Source organism: Ambystoma mexicanum, chromosome 5q (assembly GCF_040938575.1).
Source record: "Ambystoma mexicanum isolate Mex_15411 chromosome 5q, UKY_AmexF1_1, whole genome shotgun sequence".
Classification (NCBI taxonomy): Eukaryota; Metazoa; Chordata; class Amphibia; order Caudata; family Ambystomatidae; genus Ambystoma; species Ambystoma mexicanum.
Genome location: NC_090933.1, coordinates 820805264 through 820822732, shown reverse-complemented (window position 1 = coordinate 820822732; position 17469 = coordinate 820805264). Strand labels below are relative to the sequence as shown.

Below are 17469 nucleotides of genomic sequence, written 5' to 3'. Positions count from 1 at the left end.
TAATGATGCGCCTAGACAAAGAGACGTACGCCATGAGTACTTCCCATATAGTGCTGCCATCAATGGCTGAAGAGCAAAAAGGGGAGATGGTAGGCATCAGATGGGAGGTCCATAGATCTGGGCCAGAGAAGAGGATATCAGTGATAGTCTGTCTGGGAGAAGCACTAACATAGGTGTCAGCGCTAGGTAGGCCAGGATTAGAGGCTAAAAGATCTTTTTTAAACTTTTATTTCTCCAGACTTTGTGAGAGAGGAGGGATAGGTAGAGAAAGAGAGTGCCATTGAGGTGTGTAGGAGAAAGGGACAGTTGGAGGGGCTACACAATGCACGGGCAAGCTCACCAGGCGGCCTAGCAGCCGAGGGAGACTCTGCACCCTGGCGAAGGTCACCGGCACCATCGTCATTCTGCTTAGAGGGGAGACCATATTGGGGTAACCAAGGAGCCACCCATATTATTTCTGAGATCATTTAATGTTAATCCCATCAGTTAGTTCAGGGTCAGAGCCTGCTGAGTCTGCCCTGCTTGTGTCCTGCTGAGGTCTGCAGACGCAATCATCCAGTGAACCTCTATTTGCTCCTGTACCACATTTTTCTATTTTTTCTTGCACTTCTTCTTACCCCTCTTGGGCGCTTCCTCTTTCTCTACTAAAGCATAGTTCTCTTCCCTAAAAACACAAGTCATGCTCAAGCTATTAGCCTGCGCCTTCTGCACTGCACCTTTTTTATATGAGGGCTGTCTTGATCTGCCCTTTTCTTTTTCCTCTTTCGCCTTTGCTTTTTCAGGGGTAAACCCTACTCCTCCTCTGCTTAACACAGAGGCATTTTTCAACCTCCACTGTCCTCTCTGCTGCAGGAAGGGTCTTTAGAAGTAACGTCAGTACCGAGGCCGTCATTCATTAAAGAGTGCCCTCACTCGACATGTCACCTTCCCTCCGACTTTCAGGAAGGCTGCCAATTACTACCACATCCAGCAGTGTAGTTTCAGCAAACATAGATGAGTGGACATCCGTAGCTGCAGTAGCCGCATCAATGGCAATCAAAACCGCAAGACGGTTCTTTTGCTCCTTGAAGATAACCGTACATAGAGCAAATAATGCTTTTAAAAGTATGTGCACTGAGTGCAGGACTTCCGAGTCACTCAACGAATGTTCCAAGGACCAGTCATTATGGCTGGAGCAGTCGCTAGTTGTATTGCCCCTCGAGTGCACCAACCTCGCTAGGCCTGGTGATTGCAAAAGTCTCCTGCCAACGATATTAGAAAGCATGTTGCTTTCTTCCTTCTGTAGCAGTGATGAACCGGCACCATTTACCTCCCTCTGTAAGCTGTAGCTTACGTTCAGGAGGGAGTTATTATAATTTATAGGCGGGAGAATTGTACATGACTCTTCCTGGCCATTGCCAATAGCGGTCTGACACGACCTGTCTTTACTCTTTATGGGTAACTTCCACCTAGGGTTGCACTGGTTCCGTGTGTGACACAGCCATAGGAAACACTGTGATCTTACCATCAAAAAGCCCCCCCCCCCTCCCTGAGTGGATACACGGTTATTTCCTTCCCGTTCAGCTACCAATGAATCCATAGGAGTCATGCATGGTGATGTAGTGGACTTTACCGCCTCCCATACCCCGTAGCACTCATCTTGGCCGGAGCATTGCTTCAGATAAGGTATCAGTTGCACTTTTTCAGCCTCACAGCAGAAAGCAGGGTGGGCAGAAGCCAAAAAAGGATCCTTTTACGAGCAAACACTGCTTAATTTGTGGGGGTGTTTGCAGGGCTCAGCCCTGGTACTTATTTTTGAACACCGGCACTTATTGCCCAGACCCACGTTAATTAGGAAGTGGTGATAGTCAGTGCGTTCATCAACCACAATGAGCAGGTGTGAGCTGTAGTCTAACCTCAAATATGTCGACTCGGTGGGGAACAGCTACGGGTGGTGGCACCAGTGGTGGGGAACTGCCCAACCACAGTGTAACAGGAGTGCTAGACAATATTTGGGCCTTGGCACTTCTTTTTTTTTACAAACTAAGCACTGTGAGCAAGCAAGATAACGATAGCCTTACCGGGTATTCGAATATCACACCACGCCACTGCCTGCAGTCTGCAGACTGCCAACTGCACTTAATGTGCACCTGCACATGCAGGCGACGAAGCAGCTGTAATTATACACAGGTGCTCATCCCAGTGTAGGCAAGCAGAACACAGAGATGTCGTCGGCAAGGCAGCAGCAATCCAAAGAGAGAGCAAGGGCAGAGGCACCAACAGTGCTGCAATCCACAAAAACAGAGTCCAGAGCAAAAGCGGTAAGCTCCTCAGGCCGACTGCAATTAACGTACACTTGCCAGCGCGGGGAAGACGTAATATGGCACATGTGCTCTTCCCAGTGTAGGCAAGCAGAGCACAGAGATGTCGTTGACAAGGCAGCAGCAATCCAAAGGAGAGCAAGGGCAGAGGCACCAACAGTGCTGCAATCCACAAGAACACAGAGTCCAGAGCAAAAGCAGTAAGCTCCTCGGGCCAACTGCACTTAATGTACACTTGCCCGCATGGGGCAGCTATACTTATGCACAGCTGGTCTTCCCAGTGTAGGCAAGCAGAGCACAGAGATGTCGTTGACAAGGCAGCAGCAATCCAAAGGAGAGCAAGGGCAGAGGCACCAACAGTGCTGCAATCCACAAGAACACAGGGTCCAGAACAAAAGCCAAAATGGGGTATTGCAATGGAAAAAAATCCTTGCAGGATGTGTCGTATTGAATTAAATCTTGCCTGTAAACTACATTGTTGTTTCCATGTCTGCTTTTGAAGTCAGAGGGCCTCATCACAAGTCAGGCGGGAACCGTGCCGGTAAAACTGGAAGGTTGCCGACGGACTTGCGAATTTTACCGGAACCTGGTCTGCCGGAAACACTGGGGGATTACAACCCGGCCGTTCCGGGAAGTCAGGCGCCAGTAATTGTAAATCCCCATTCCCATTTGAGTCCCATATGGGAATGGGGACCACGAAAGCACCGGCACCGTTAATAACGGTGCCGGTGCTTCCGTGAAACTCTGCGGGCAGGTGCTGTTCCGCCTGCCAGGTCTGACCCTAGCGGGTGGGACGGCACCGGCCCGCAGAGTCGCGCTGTGCTGGTCCGGTAACGGTGCCGGTATGCTTACCGGCACCATTGTTAACGGACCAGCATAGTTAGAATGAGTCCAAGAATGTTCTAAATGCAGTCAGTGCCAGTAATTATTGACTATGCCTTAAACAATCTGACTGGTTGAGAGATCAATAATGATCTCCATTTTCTAATACAATTTACCTGTCTGTTATTCAGGCACATAAATGCATTACTTGCATTCACTATTTTCTTTTTGTATTTTTCTTTTTAATTGTGCATTTGGTTAATTTATACAAACCTTAAGCACATTATACATATATATCAAAAATGTAAGATTTTGTTCATAATAAAAAGATGAGAAAATACATCATGGATACTAAGGTTAAAACGAATTACGAAAATGCATGGTGTAACTTTAAAATTACTTTTGTTACATAGTATAAAAAAGAAACATTATTTCAATAATTTGTTCAATTACATTACAGACAAAGCCTCATTCCAAATATAAATGACGGACGCAGAAATTACAATGGATCCTGCACAATAATTGAGTTCCAAAATTGATCAGTGATGAGAAAATCCATACTGGGAACCAGAGGAGCTTATCCCTATTCATATAATTTATATAAAGTCGCACAAGCAGCTAGGATATGCCGAGAAGATTCTATAGATGATTTGCATAAGCGACAATATCTTTCTTCATAAGGTATCCCAGTCCAACCACCAATATACTCTCTTGTCGCAAGAATGTTAAATCTCAGGTATATAATGAAACGTTTTAATTGCATACTACATGCCTTGATCAGATAAGTGCGAGGTTGATTATAGCGAAAACCTTGACTGGCAAACATAGCATCATTTTATTCCCGATGCAGGTGGCAGAGGCTTGAGTTTATGTCCCATAGAGTTATCATATTTTTCATTTCCCTGGCCGCAGGAGGGGCGGAGATCAGATCTTCAATGAGAAGCCCAATGTCGGACAAATATTTCAATGAGGAGGCCTACACCTCAGAAAAAAGAAGGAAGAGAGATGACGGATGTTATTGTTTAGCTATCAGGCCCAACAAGCGATTTTGGTGTAACATAGGTAAATGAAAAGAAAGTATACATTTGCCTTGCTGAAGGAACCACATAGATCTAAGAGAAGAGCCCAAACTCAAGCCTCAGCGCCTACACCACTACAGACAACGGCACACCAATAATTGAGCAAAGTGATTTGCCTTCCAATATCTCAGGCCGTTTCATGCTAGATTCTGGAAGGGAATCGGCACCATACAATATTCCTGATATAATGCTGGTCTTATATATGGATATTAGTCCCTCTATATTCTGTCCACCCTTACTGTTTATATACGTCTTTAAAACCAACCGTTTCCTCAAAACCTTGCTCACAACAAAATCACAGTAAGAAGATTGTTTAGGAGGAGCCCTAATAGGAACCCTGAGATAGGTATAATTATCTACTATCTCCAAAGGAGAGTCGTCCAATTTCCAAGTACACATATTCTTGGTCCTGGAACAGGGGCAAACAATAAGGACATTGCTCTTTCCAATGTTCATTTTCAGATTATTTTCTTTAGTATAGGCAGACAGTGCGTCAATAGAGCGCTAAAGTGCAATTGGGTTGTAGTTCAGTAGCACGGTATCATCCACGTTACACTAACCAGGCCACTGGCTCACACCCCAATTTAGGAGGGAAATTACGTGCTGTACCCAAAGCTATGGCCATATAGGAAACATATCAATTATAAAGAAGGGGGGCCAGGGCGCAACCTTGCTTCATTTCACTGTTTGTTAATATGGGATGAGCAGTCAGGCCTCCCTGATTTAATCGAACCATGGCTAGTGTGTCAGATTATAGCATTTTGATGAAACAAATAAGACATGGCTCGATGGCCAAAGTCAGCAGTTTCACCAAAACTCTAGCTTGCAGCACAGTGTCAAGGCCTTGCTAAAGTCAACAAAGCACAAATACAACGTCTTGGCCTTAGTGAGGGTGGCTTCTGACATAAGGCAATGTATGGCACAAATATTGAGCTTAGTGTCATGCTTCATTCTGAAGCCACTTTGAAGTTTATTGAGTAAGCTTTTTCCTCAGCCCATTTATTTAATTTCTTTAGAAGCATCATGGCAAAGATCTTCTGGCTACTATCCATCATAGCAAGAAGCCTGGAGTTGTCAGGACTACACCTATCTCCCTTCTTGAAAATCGGGAGGAATATAGTCATCCGCCAACTATCAGTGATGCTGCCCGTGGTCAAGACATTGTGGAACAGTTGTGCCACGGTAGCAGTCCAAAACAAATGGTTGGCCTTTAGTCTCGTGAGGATATCTCAGGGGCAACGCGCTCACCTTGGAAGTAAGACGACGCGGTACAACACAGGTTAGATCCCCGGGTCCGTGCTTAGAAACAACTGGGTATTAAGCACGTTATAAATAACCAATTACAATTACAATTATTACAGCATTCGCTAGAGCATCTGGTCCAAGTGCACAGGAGTTCTTAAGTCTCTTAATGATTAGTAATAAATCATCTGTATCAAATAATAGTGTCTCGACCAAAGAAGATTGTCGAATTACATTGGGGTCAGATTTAATGTTGGCATCATAATATAGAGTTTTTATTGCATCCGTCCAGGTCGTACCTGAAATCACATTATCTTCCTGTGCAGGCTGGGCTGAAATAAATCTCCTAATTAAAGACCAACATGTTTATTGTTGTTTCCCCGTAATAATTTAAAGAGAAGTATCTAGTTAACATTATTCAAAGAGACCTTGTGCGCCTTTAGCCAGTTTTTATAGCGTGTCGTCAATTTTTGACACAATTCTCCTTTTTTCAGTTGATGGAATAGTCTGGTCTCTCTTTACCACAGATCTAGCATGGCAATATTCCATTCTTTTATTTTCTATTAAGAAGTCTAAAGGACTTTGGGCCTCATTACGAGTATGGAGGTAGCCATGCCGCTTTTGGCGGCATGGCTACCCCCATACCGGGTACCGGGTACCGGGTCCGGGTTCCAGGAATAGGGAATTACCGGGCCATGCCGACTTTGGTGGGCTTGGTAATTCCCATTCTCGGAACCCGGACCCGGTACGTCCCCATTCCCATTTGAGCCCCCATAGGGCTCAATGGGAATGGGGTGGATGCTAACAACAGGCCCGTTAATGACGGGCCCGTTGTTAGCATCCTGGTCTGCTAGCGGGTCCCGCTAAGGATGTCTGGTCTGGCCAGGTGTGCTCAGTGGGACCCGCTGCAGACCTCGTAATAGGGCGGCCCGGGCTGAACTGTGCCGGTCCCTTACCGGCACCGATCATTCCATGGCCGCTTTCCTCATAATGAGGCCCTATGTCTGCGAGCCCCGCTATTAGCTGTTTTTATCTAAACCAAGCTGATTGCCCAGTGCTTCAATCAACCTCCTAAAATCCCCACTGTGATGTTCAAGCCAGATGAAGAGAGCAGATTGTATCTCTGAAATATGTTTGGTAAGCTTATTTAAATTTGATTCTGTCCAGATTATGCAACTGCGTGACCCCAAAACCGATACTCCTATTACAACTGGGCTTATCCAAGTGTATATACCACTTCAAAATTGCATGATCACTATATATGGTATGTTGTATGTTTAGGTCACTACATCGCATGGCAGTATTATAATCAGAATATAATCGAGGCATGAATATGCTCTACAATTGGTCCATGTGGGACGGGGGTCCTTCCCTGGTCCCCAAATCTGTTAATACAGGACATATCAAATGATCCCATAAGTCTTCCCCAACCTTCACTTCTAGCAACATTTTTAACACTTGCCCCAGTATGTATTTTGCTGTCACCAATCAGTGCTCGGTGAGCATATAATGAGGGAGAGTTAAAATCGTCTGCTAAAATTACTCCTCCCTTCGGACACCGTTCAGACCAACATAAAAGGAGGGCCTCTACATTATTCATCAGGCAAGTGTGTCCTCCGTGAGTCTGGGGAGCATGTACATTGATTATCAATATAGGTACCTGGAGGCAGTAGGGATCTGAAATAACTGCTGAAAGGATATTAGGGTTGGAAGGTCTACTGGTATAGGGTGCCAAAGTGAATTGTGCACGCACACCTATAGCAAGCCCCCCCATGAGACGACCACAGGGTTGGCTAGTGGCCAAGCAACAAAGGACCTGAAACCCATCAATATAAAAATCTTGCGTGAGCCAGGTTTCCTGTACCATAAAAACAGCACATTCGGTAATGAAGGAAGAATGCACCAGATGCATCAAGAATGAACGATGCCCATGAGTATTCCATCACAGGCAATCTATATTTAACTTACTATTAGTATGTCAATGGTTGCCGGCACACAAAGTGACGGGTATCCACTGTATTACCTGCTTCTGCCCAGTGACAATCTCTTTGTGTTTTACAAGTGAGGCACGTAAAATGGCCCTTTCTGTGCTTGGTTTAACAAGGGAAACCGGACTCACTCGATTAGCATACAAAGCAGTAGTGCTGATTTGATCTATGGAGCTAGATATATGTTTCCTACAAACTGTTAGAAAAAACCATCCTGATAAGTTCAGCATTGCAGGTGCTCAATAAAGTAGAAATGACTGGTGAGATGAATTCAATCAGAGCCTAGTTGGTGGTACTACAAGGAGTGGGCAGTTCTATGTGAAGCATATCTTCAGTCGTAATACCACAGAGTTTGGGAATTTGTGAAAGCGACCGGTCTTAAGGGATGTCCAGTGCTCTGAGATCTGATGGTATAAGGCACAAAAGAGAGCAATCACCAAGGTCGGACTGGGGCATAAAATCGTCTCATGCACCAGTGAAAAAGTGGCCCACCGTTGCAAATGGCAATTCGCTCCTTTTGTGACAGACCATTTGAGTAGTACCCAGGAGGGAGTTTTTTGATCAAATGGGATGCAAAATGCACATTTTAAAGAATATTTATTCAGTAACACTGGTCAAAACGACTAACCGAATGGTGAAGTAACTTATCAAACTGGCCCACAGTGGCCAAAAAAGTGGCCCAATTTGACCAAAAACACTGGCCCACAGTAGCATTTTGAGTTCGGGCTTTGCCCTATTTCCCTATAGGCCAGTCCGACCCTGGCAGTCACCCATTTATTCACATTGACCCTATCATAAATTGTATTAAGAAATTATTTGGGTTAGTGTCACTCTTTTTTATATCAGAAGATAAGGTGCCTGGTAGTTATGTATTCAAAGATAAAATGTGTACTAGGTGTGGCTTGTATACATGGTGAAATAGAAATTGTAAGAGTTTATTCTGCAAGAAACAATACAATGTAATTGTTCGCAGGGTTTTCTTCAACCCAATGAAAAATGTCTTATACCTTGGTGTCACCTTTATGGCCTACTAGATTGGATTTATATTCACTGACTGGCAGGAATTTATTAAGCCAATTAGGTCTCACCGACTATTGAATGCAAGAAAGAATATTGCAGTGTAACAATACACAATATATGTACCAATCCCATTTTTAGAACTCTAAGTGGGATCGTTTCCAGTTCTGCCAGTATGCAAATTCTTCAGTAGGAAAGGACCACACAGCAATAGAGAGGAATTTAAATCTCAATGCAAATAATAAAGGGCAATGCAAACATGAAAAGTAAACCAGTGACGCACTCATGCAGCAACTTCCTAGTTGCAGAACGTGCCTGCCAATAGCAAGCACCCAGAGCCAATTTGTAGTCTGGTTACATGCAAGTATATAAGATCGACTCAGCCATTATGGACGCTCGGAATCAATAAATGCCGACTAAGGGGGACAGAGTTAGAGATGGAGTAGCACTCCTGATATTTCAGGATGGAAGTTTATGCCACTGATGACTGGGATTCATCACTGCTCTATAGTGGATCCAATACTTTCATGAAGACTGAACCAAGCAAGAAAAAAGAAAGGGTATGTCACAAACTTCAAAGGATTGACCCTCGATCCACTCTTGTTGACTCTCTATGCCATCATATTTAACTTTATTCGGCACAGTGCCATAAAAGTACAAAAAGACAGCAGTAAAATAACAATCACGGTGACAAATGCACAAATAAAACTGGAGGACTTAAAAAACGCCAGTGAAGGCAGCTGACTCTCTGGACATAGAATCCTGTCAATATCCATAGCTGGATAATTACACCCTAGCATTCTGTTCCCCTAATTAAGAACAATTCAATTATAATACGTCTTAAAAAAACATCTGCATCTATATAAAGTGCAAGTATTCAATAAAAATAGCATTTGACATAATGAATAACATCTTTATTACATTTGAACAAACTTAAAACGAATAAAACAGTAATTCCAAACTGCAATAATGCTTTCTGTCTAAAATGTATTAACATGTGCAGCAATTAATTTCAATATGTGTCCATTCCTAACTTTTGTAGTTGTTCCAAATAAAGAATTCTTATACTATCGGCTCCATGTACCAGTAAATCACTTATCAATTGGCTAAACAAGAAAAAAAACTAATCTAACATGCTGTTATATCTATCATCTAAAAAGTCACCATTTTATATTTCGTTCTCTTGCTCCAAGCTATAAAGAGAAACTGGGCCATCCTAGTTGTCAGATCCCAATAAACAGCAGATTTGTTAAATCTCTCTATATAATGTGACAACCTTGTTGATGTATCTGGAGGATGGTAAGCTACGACGTGCCACCGGCCAAAAGGAAATCCTTTTTACACAAATGCATACAGAGCATACAAGAACATGTGAAACGAAAGTTCTTTGAATTGATTGTTTCTCAAAGAGTAGTTTTAAAGCTAGACTAAAATGTACCCATGCAGCGCCAGTTAACAACATCTGTATTCTGGGACGTATCTTTCCATACGGATCGTAGCTTTAATGCCCATGTGAATTTTACAGCCAGAGAGACACTCTATTCCTAAATAAAGCAGATATTGCTCTGAGAAAACACTATGTAAAGGAAGTACCACAATAATGAAAGTGATCATTTGATTACTGAGGATTGGAATATCAGAGATGGCACATAATCTAGATCATATAAGAAACTTTCGAGAAAAGACAATACTAGAAATCTATCAAGATAATGAATCTGATAAAGCTCTTTGTAAAATCAACAGTGAAATGTATCACACATCTCTAATCTGTGATAATCTATCCTTGATAAATTAAATTCTCTGTAGAATTTTTTTTCGAATGAACTAAAATAAGTATAAGAGTCTTAAAGCGCAGAAATATCTTCCTTTTCTTAAAACACAATTATTAATTGTGCCCGGCCTTATCTTTGTGTACTCTGACCTCAGTAACCCCATGGCATACATGAACTATCTCTGCTCCAAATGACCTGAAAAGAAAAAGTGAAGCATAGGGTCGGAGTTGATCAATTGCTTGTGCTGTGAATCAAACGGGTGCTGCGAGATGACTGCAGGTCTCAGCATAGCAAGCAAACATGTACCAGTATCTCACCAGGAACTGGATGTGTGGGCGTCAGGTTACAAAAAGCTCGATGCGCAATGCACATTGAACCATTGTACGGTATGATCAGGTTTCAAACCTGGGACTTGCGCGCATGTGCACGCACATGGAAGAAAAACTGGTATTCCTCGGAGAGCAGAAGACTAAATATTGTTTCCTTGGGTCTCTTTCTTCATCTACCGTGCCTTCCGTTGGCCCATAATATCCATTGGATCGCAATATTAAGGCTATTTGGTTTAGATGTCTCACATTGGGAGATGTGACACATCTAAAAGCTGAGCAGAGCAGTTGAGTATATCGCTTCATCATGGAGGCAATATTAAGTGAACAGGGAAGGCTTCTGCCTACTGACACTGCCCGTTTGTTGGTGCTGCCTGATAATGACTCTGCAAACACTCTCTGCTCGCCCAGGTGAGGTATTTGACAGGTTCTTGCATCCTGCCCCTTTCCCATCTGCTGCCCAGGCAGAGCGTCACTGCAGAGTGCTGCCTTCTGCCTGACACTGCCTCCATTTGAGAGGGTGGCAGTCCACACCACCCCCCCCCCCCACCAATGCCAGTGGTTGACTAATACCTCAAGGTAAAAGACCGTTAGTGTTGGTTAGCTGACCACTGATGTGTTTATGTATACATGTGCTCTTTCCAAAATCACCAAGAAAGAGTGACAATGTCTGGCAGAGTCATTTCTAAATGGCCCGTGGCCATTCATGATGTACACAGTATTATAGGCCAAAAAAAATACGACTGACTATTCAACTATTTAATGTTATGATATTAGAATGTATACCAGACCATTTACATGGTCTCCGAGTGTTCAGGCGGATCTGATAGTGGGTGTTTTTGATTTGTGAGGGGAAGGGGTTGCAAGAGAGCTTTGCTCCTCGTGTGTTGATGCATGATATGGCATTTATAACGCACCTGTACACAAGTGTTTCTAGGCACAACACGTTGTGGCGCGACACATAGTGGCCCCAACTGCATTGGGGTGCATGCACACCGGGAGTACACTCTACAGAGATCGCAATTAAAATTCGGTAAGCAGGAGCTAAAAGCAGCTCCTGGGTATCCAGCATTAACCAAGGACCAGGAGCTACCACTGCAGAACGAGGAGGTAGTGCATAACGTTGCACAAATCTAACTTCCACATAAGATGCAAACATCCATAATGTATGACCCCTTATGCTTTAAATGTCATATAGCTGTGTCCTAATGTTTATTTTTCAGATTGTCCCAAATGCACAGATTTCAATTCTTTGTTTGGCATCGGCTGGCCTTGGGAGGCCAAAGTAGCTCCTGGTAGCTGTTGATGTCAACTTTACCAGGCGCTTATAGGCTACAAGCAGGAGCTAAATAGCTCTCAGCTCCCCTCAATTTCGAACCAAGCTCTACCTTGCTGGCGGAGGAGTTTCTAGGTGTTTTGTGTCACGAGCATTGGCATTTGTGTCAGGGGGAACCTTGTGTACCTATAGTGTTAGGCTGCATTGTCTTGGGATTGTGGATTGTAAAACAGTTGTAGAGGCCAGAGGGGTGTTACGAAGCCATGTGGGAGTGGCTTGGTTGTTTTTGGTTTAGTGTGTTTGAATGTAGAACTTGAGTAGTCTTTGGGTAGGATTTGCAAAGTCTCTGTGAGATATTAGAGGGGGCTGGGTGCCAGTCACAAATTGGTGTGGTATCCGGTATAGCACTAGGGCAAGGCCCGCTTGTCCACTATAGCCTGAAATCTGGTATTCTGTGGGATAGCTGGGAGCCAAATTTATGAAACCCTAATCAATGTGGAGTTGTTGACTTAATGTATTACAATTTCATGGGAATTCTTGCTAGTTAGCAAGAAGGGGTGTTGGTGCAAAATTTAATTGTCTGAAATTAAGATTATGTTTGTGTTACATATCCAATCTGCAATATTGTTCAAGTCTAAGGTCTATTAACCTTGATAAATTAATTTACTTTACACGAACAACTAATGCTTGGTGTGATTTATATTTATTTAATAGCGAATGTACTTACATCTAATATTGTAGGGGTTTTGCTTTCCCCTGTTGGAGTGCCGTTAGGGACCACCTGTCAGCAGATGACAGGTTCTGTTTGTCTACAGCCAAATTTATGAAAGTCACATAGTGGCACCAACTGCATTGAGGGTGCATTTATGATGGGAGCCAAATTACAATGCAAACATGTTTACACATAATATGTTTAGATAATATGAACAGAACTGTAGAAAACGTGGCAGCAAAGGGGCACAGGTATGTACACCTTCCAGGGATCTGCAACCCGCAGCTCTCCAGATACTAATTAGACTACAACTCCCATGAACCCCCGCCATTGACTTTGCTGGCTATGGCCGATGGGAGTTGTAGTCCAAAACATCTGGCGAGCCAAAGTTTTGCAGAATCCATCATTTGGAAGTAACAGTCTACACCATTTCCCCCCACAGAGCATTGCCTCTTTTAGGTTCAAAGAGGAATGTGTGCATATTTTTAAAACGACAACAAGCAGTCACTATTCCATCCCAGGCCCTGTACCGTTGCCCTGTTCTGGAAGCAATGCAGTACCTGCCAAACACGCGCCTGCACTGCGACTGTTACATAGTGGAACATCCAGTAGTATTTTACAGCGTATTGCGGGTAGTAGGGCCGGTGCCGCCATGAGAGGCATGTGTGTGCGTGCGCACATGTTGGTCAGATTCTAAGGGGTCTCCCTTCTCATTATGAAGTAGCAATGAAAGACGCACTGCTGACTTTCTGTGCACATAATATAAGCACATCGTATAATGTGCCTTTACAGGAAACAACAGTGCAAGTTGGACAACTCGAAATTCAAAGAACATTACAGTGAAATGGGTGGGGCAGATAGTGTGCCTGTGGTGTCTACTTTGGAATGCACTCGCGCATTTGCCGATGTAAGGCAGATAGATTCCAATTCGTGGTCTATAGTGTCACACTTTAAAGCGCATTCTTACTTTACATTTGACAAGAATGACATAAGATATTCAAAAAATAAGAACTAAATAACAATGTAAAAAAGCAGGAGCGTATGGAATTAACCTAAAAAAAAAATTAGATGAAGTAACAAGAACCCGTCAAATTATCTTTAAAAGTAATAAAAAATAAATCCTCGGCTGCGGCTGGCACTTAAGTCTACCAGTGCGAAATGTCCGAAACCTCACTGGATTCCACATCTAGGGCCTGGCCCTGAGGTCGAGAGCAGGGGCATGGGATTCGCAGCCGGGTCTGCGCTGTACGTTAACAGTTAATCCGCTTTCATGTCCGAGTCTTGTGTACACTGAGCAGCCAGCCTCGCCCTATACTGGTGTGATCCGCTCCGTCCCGGTGGCGTGGACTCCCCAGAGTCTGCGTAGCCTCGGGGCTCACTCGCGGCATTGTCAGGCACTTACCGCTGCCGATCGCCGAGCGCAGACACCGTATCTTCTTTCCACTATCCCGGGTGGTCGGCGTTGCTCGAGCGGGTGAAAGTGGGTTCTGGACAAGAAGACACAAATCTCTTGCGTGGAGATCTGGGCGGGCCTGGTAGGTCTCCACCTCCCGCCCCTCCCCCGGGCTCCAGCGGCAGTTATGAGGCGGTCTTACTTCGCCTCCCTGCCTGACGCCTGAACCCGGCACCGATTTCTTCCATGAGGGGTCTGCCCCCCTCTATCTCTATACAGATTACTCGCGGTGCTTCCCTTGATCTGGGGAAAGTCCCCAGGGGAAGCCATGTGTAAATAATTACTCACTGTATGACAAAGTCCTTGAGTGAAACTGAAAAAGTAAGTAAAACGCGGGCAAAACGGGACAGTTGGCACTGGATAGAGGGGACGTTGTCTTGGAGGAATAAGAGAGGCGTATCTGAGCAATCGGGCGAAGCCCCCACTGCCCCACAAGGGCTTGGAGTTTCAACCCCAAAACTAAAACAAATATAGTTTCGAAATGGAGTATAGCAGCGAGGGCAAAAAGCGCGTACCACATCTCTGAACAAGAGATGTCCCAATACTTCAGATGGCATGGGCGTCGATGTGAAAGTGTCATATAATTCACTATTACATTTGTTTTTAAAGGGAGAGAGTATCTCTACTTTAAAGGCTCACGAAAAGCGTCCTTAACTCATTTTCTTTCTCCCGAGCCAAATATATAACCGGCTCCGCTCGGGTCAAGCTAGCACTGTCCATTTCCCAAGTAAAGGCCTGGCTGAGACGCACGCAGCACCCATGGCTTTGCAGCCATCACTTGAACGACCTGCGTATGCATTTCTTGTTATCAGCAGCAGAGCCAAGCTTGCTTATACCCGATGGGACATTTATAACGGAAATACCCCACTTAGCACCAGGTCCTTTACAAATGTGTGACAGTAACACAAACAATATCCCGTTTGTTAATATCCATGTCTGCTTGCTTGACATTCACAAAAAGGGTGTCCATAGTCGAATGTTTCTAACATTAAGCATAGCAACGAGCTGGAAGTTTGTGATAAAGAATCGCCATACCTAACTGAGTTTATTATACAACTACTTTTAGTGTGTGCCTTACAGTGATAAAAGTATAGTGGTGTTAAATAGATTGTTCAGACTTGCATTATTTTGCATTTTAAGGTTTTTTAAATCAATGCCTATTTTTCATCTTTGCTTACGTCCTTATATGTGACATTTCTGTCTCACATGGTTGGAAGGACCTTCTAAAGCTATCACTTATTTCCGATTAACAGGTTATCATATTTTCTTTCCAAGACTTCAGGGGAAGCTTACCTTCATGTTATTGGGTGCTTGCTACACTTTGCATGCCATTCGATTTTTCACTTTTGTCAAACATCAGCGCAGGTGTGGTCTCATCTTCTGATCCATTTTCTTTGTGGGCTCACTAATTATTCACCCAAGGACACACCTGTACATTCGAAGTGTTATACTATTCTTTCGCCTATCTTTTTGGGCCTAACATAATTCCAGTATGGAGGCACCGGGGCCAGTGAGGTGTAAACACACCTATCACTATACACTTGGTAAAACTAATGGGATTTGCCGATGACTGTCAATTTCATTTTTTAATGTATCTCTCCCCCTTTTTTATTTTCTCTATATTTTCCTCTCATCCCTGAATCCATCAACTTGTTTTCGATATGTTACCTTTTCATTATTTTGTACATGGTATGGATACCTTTTCCTTCATAACTTACCAATGATGATGACTTACAATCGGCCTAATTTTTTCAAAACTTTATTGTACCTTCATGTCTTTTTGTTTATTTATTTATTTATATTTTATTTGTGCCTAATTCTTTATGTATCACGTTTGTATAAGGCAGCCTTGAGGACGACCAGTTAGGTCGACACACGTGTTTCGGCTGTTCAGAACCTGATTACATATTTTTTGTGCAATCAAAACAAGTTGATCTACTACTCTAGTATTTGCCTTATAATCCTCGCGGTGATATTCTTTTCTGGCAGTGCGCGATTTACCATACCTCCAACCAAACTGGATCATTATAATCAAACCTAACTGAGAATATTTTACAACTTCTTTTAGTGTGTGCCTTACAGTGATAAAAGTATAGTGATGTTGAATATATTTTTCAGACTTGCATTATTTTGCATTTTAAGGTCCTAATTCATAGAAAAAGAGCTAAGTCTGCACAAGCTACTTAGCGCCACAAACAACATAGTGCCTACTTTGCGCGTGTGAAAAGTTTTGCATAGTCTGTGGATTCATGGATTCTAAAGTGCAAAATAACCTGCTGCTTAACGAACAAAGAGTTGCGCCTGGAACAACCACAACACGTCCCCACGTAAACAAAAACCAGCACAACGAACAATCTTTACACCAGCCTTTGCACCACCATCCAGCACCCCAGCGACATTGTGTACCGTCCCCCGTAACTCAAGGCAGCACCCAGCAATACCACGTACTGTCCCCCGTTGCTCTAGGCAGCACCCAGCAATACTGCGTATTGTCCCCTGTAACTGAAGGCAGCAGCCCGGCGAAACAGCATACCGTCACCCCTAAATCCAAGCGACACCCCAGCGATACTGTGGTCTGTCCCCTGTAACCCAAGGAGGCACCCTGAAGAAACAGCAGACCGTCACCCCTAACTCCAAGCTGCACCCCAGGGATACTGTGTACTGTCCCCCATAACTCAAGGCAGCACCCCCGTGATGCTGCATACTGTCCCCTGTAGCTCAGCCAGCACCCTGGAGAAACTGCAACCATCACCCCTAGTTTCAAGGCACCTAAACTGCGAGCAGTTAGGGAGAATTCTCAAGAATGTGTTAATTTCCCTTACATTTTGAGACCCCCAGCAACTTTGCTGGATTTCTAGGATTTGATTTTTTTACCTGGGAAGAGTGTGAGCCTTTTTTTCCCACTCTTCCATGTATTTTGATGTGTGTTTTACTTTTGTGTTCTTTGGTTATGGAGTTTTAAAACAACTTCATAGGCATCATCATTTTCTGTGTGTCACACAGCACCTTCAGTGCAGTGGCACAGGGGTGTCTTTCAGACTTCCCAAGGTTTAAATACCTTCTCTGGCACTGACTACTGTCTCCCAGAGCATGTAAAGTTAAATTGACTTTACAATTCTCTTTAAATGTACAGACCCAGCACACCCTATCTTCCTATAGAGTGCTGGAGGGGTTGCCTAGCTTCCCCGGAGTCAAAACACTCATGTAACAGTCAAACTTTACCCCTTTCTACTTTAAATGGCTGGTGGCAGCGATTTAGATCAAACTACCATGATTTTTCCCGACCGTGAACAACGGTAGCTAAAAATCGGGTCAGCCATGTTTTTCAATATGGCACTCAAGACCTATCTGTAAAAACAGACTCCGGTCGACTTTTTTTGCCATTTCTTTTAGGAAAGGTCCTTCTAGTGTTTGTCTTTGCATGCCAAATCAGGTTTGGTCCCTTTGTTCGTTGACCTTTGGCGGTCTTCAGTGCTGACGCC

At 43.7% G+C, this 17469-nt stretch overlaps 1 protein-coding gene across 2 annotated transcripts in view; it reads right to left on the bottom strand.

Moving 5' to 3' along the window:
* Nucleotides 1-14073, bottom strand: part of CPNE3 (copine 3) — a 444306-nt gene extending 430233 nt beyond the window's left edge. The window contains exon 1 of one of the 2 annotated variants that reach the window (XM_069621306.1): nt 13937-14073. The gene's annotated coding sequence lies outside the window, so the exon portion shown is untranslated. The remainder of the gene's footprint in view (nt 1-13936) is intronic. The other variant, XM_069621305.1, reaches the window with a different exon arrangement.
* Nucleotides 14074-17469: the final 3396 nt, after the last annotated feature.